The following is a 2,860-nucleotide window of genomic DNA, read 5'->3' as shown; positions in this document are numbered from 1 at the left end:
TTCTTAAGTCAATTCCTTCTCTGAGGCCTTTCCAGTTCCCTTTAGCAGATGTGATTTCTTCATCTGTTAAATATGCAAATCATTTTGTCCCCACATTTCACTTGTCTTTTTTGTCTATAATATGGTGAATTGAATACTTCACTCATTCCTCAATACAATATGGGATTATCATAGTGTTAAATGCTTTTAATCACAATTCTGTCTTTTCTCACCCTGGAATATTGGGCAAATTTTGTAATCTTTTTGGTCTTCAGTTTTCATTTGTAATGGGTGAAATAATAGTTATTTTGTAGAGTTATTGTGAGAATAATGCATATTAGGAGCTCACTGAATATTAGGTTTTTTCCCCCTTTAGAGTTACACACTCTTGAGAACTTATTGCTCCATACTTGCTTGAGTTCTCTGCAGTATCTGGGATAAAGTACAGATATATATTTAATTGTATTAACAGAACTTAGAACAGGACAAGGAACATTGTGTTTAGTAAGTTCTGGTCTTACAACTGATCATTGTATCTATAACAAATTTTAATATTATATGATTTGTGAGGATCATTAGGAAATTAGCCAACATGCAGCATTCACATAAGCAAAGCAAAGAGGGAAAGTAGATTATACCAGATTCCCTAAGCAGCGATTAAACTAAATTGAGGTCATCATTAGCTGGGTAAGGGATATGGCTAGAGGAGGGCAAGAAAATGGTACCCTTTAGTGAGCTGCTGAAGAATGGATGATGTTATGGTTTGAATGTGTGACCTAGAAATCATATGTTGGAAACTTAATCCCCTGCAACAGTATTAGGAGGTGGGGCTTAATGGAAGCTGTTTAGATCACAAGGGTTCTGCCCTCATGAACAGATCAATGCTATTATAAAAACGGCTTGTGGGAGTGGATTCCCTCTCTTGTGCTCTTGCCCTTCTGCCTTCCACCATGTTGCTAATACAGCAACAAGGGCCTCACCAGATGCTAGCACTTTGATCTCAAATTTTCCAGCCTCCAGAAGTGTAAACCAATAAATTTCTGTTCATTATAAGTTACCTAATCTTAGAAATTCTGTTATAGCAGGACAGAATGGACTAAAACAGATGGGCGTATGAGGAGGAATAGCAGTTTGAAAGAGATTATTTTGGGATTTCAGGTAGAAAGGCAAGCAGGGGAGCATTACGCTCTTTGTATTTTTTTTTTTAATTCAGTCTCCGTAGAGACTGTCAAAAATTGCTAGTGCAGACTATATTTCAAGTCGTCATGGTGAGCTATTGGGAAAAGTTTTCAATTAGCAATAATTGTGCCTCAGATAAATCTCACTGGCTACGATACTGCCACTGCGCAAAGCTATGCTCTTTGTATTAGAGGAGAAGAAGAGTAGTATCTTCACCATCACTGGTGACCATGAAGTTTCCTGGCAGGGTTAGAAATCTTGTTGCTTTCACAGTGCCACTAGGCTATCTGACAGACTGAGTCTAGAAGCACCTGTTTGTGCGCTACATGACAAATAGAAATGACTTTAGCTTTTAGAAACTTGAAGTTAATTGGGGTCTTAGTCAGTTGGGGATGCTATAACAAAAATGCCATGGACTAGGTGGCTTAAACAACCAACATTTATTTCTTACAGTTCCACAGGCTGGGAAGTCCAAGATCAAAAAGTTAGAACATCTAGTGTCTGGTGACAGCCCACTCCTTAGGTTGTAGACAGCTGCCTTCTCTCTATATCCTCACATGATTGAGAGCCTTTTTCTTTTAAGCACACTAATTTCACTTATAAGGGCTTTACTCTCATGACCTAATTACTTCCCAAAGGCCTTACCTCCAAATGAGATCACATGGGGGATCAGGTTTCAACATATGGATTTTGAAGAAACACAAACATTCAGTTCATAGCACTAAGAAAGCACAATCATTTGCAGAAATTGCTGACATCTCAATATTAGCTAGGTCAGTCTGTGGACCAAGGAAAAAAAGGAAGATATCTGTGCGATCATAGCATTAGAGACTATGATACATCTGTTAATGTGTATGTCATTTAGAGTATATAAATGAAGCTTGTTCTCATGTGGTAGTCTAAGAACAGGTGGTGTTCCTAAGGGAGTCCAGCAGGGTGCACTAAGAGGCCAGGGGAAGAGAACACACTGGGAAATTGTGCAACCTCACAGGAGCTGAACATCATATTAACTTTATCATGACCTTCAATGCAGAATTACCTAGGCGAGGATTGGAGGGTATTGAGACAGAAAAAGATAAAAGGTAGCAGTCAAATATCACAAAGTATTTCTGGAATATTATTTAAAAATATCACTTAAACATTTAATCTTTGTATCTACATGAAAAAGTATCCTGCAAAGATTCACATGCTTTGCCACTAAAACAAGCTATAGAAATTTTACTTAATGATTTTATTCTTTATAATATATGCCTGGTGCATACTAGGTAAGATGTTTTTCAATAGCTCTTGGAAATAGCTATGCCTTCTCCCCCTCCCCCCACCCACCACTATGCCTTTATCATGTATAAGGTAGGGATACTAGATGCTAAGGTTTGAATATTCCCTCCAAAACTTGTTAAGCTTAATTGTTATTGTGACAGCATTAAGACAGGCAACTGTTAATAGGTGATTAGGCCACAAGGTCTCTGTCCTCCTCATAATTGATTAATGTCATAATCACAGGAGTGTATTATTATTGTCAGAATGAGTTAGTTATTGTGAGAGTAGACTTGTTATAAAAGTGAGGTTGCATTCCTCTTGCTGTCTTTCTCATGTTCTCTTGCTTTTCTGCCTTCTGCCATGGGATGACACAGCAGGAAGGACCTTACCAGATGCAGGCACCTTAGCTTAGGCTTCTCAGACTCCAGAACTGTAAGAAATA

At 38.1% G+C, this 2,860-nt stretch overlaps 1 non-coding gene across 1 annotated transcript; it reads right to left on the bottom strand.

Moving 5' to 3' along the window:
* Window positions 1–1,192: 1,192 nt before the first annotated feature.
* Window positions 1,193–1,333, bottom strand: LOC135268444 (U4 spliceosomal RNA). Its single transcript, XR_010336772.1, has one exon. It is a non-coding gene; the product is annotated as a U4 spliceosomal RNA (small nuclear RNA).
* Window positions 1,334–2,860: the final 1,527 nt, after the last annotated feature.

Source organism: Aotus nancymaae, unplaced genomic scaffold (genome assembly GCF_030222135.1).
Source record: "Aotus nancymaae isolate 86718 unplaced genomic scaffold, 86718_ANA_hifiasm-v0.15.2.pri h1tg000040l, whole genome shotgun sequence".
In the NCBI taxonomy this organism is placed as follows: domain Eukaryota; kingdom Metazoa; phylum Chordata; class Mammalia; order Primates; family Aotidae; genus Aotus; species Aotus nancymaae.
This window is presented reverse-complemented; position numbering and strand designations above follow the sequence as displayed.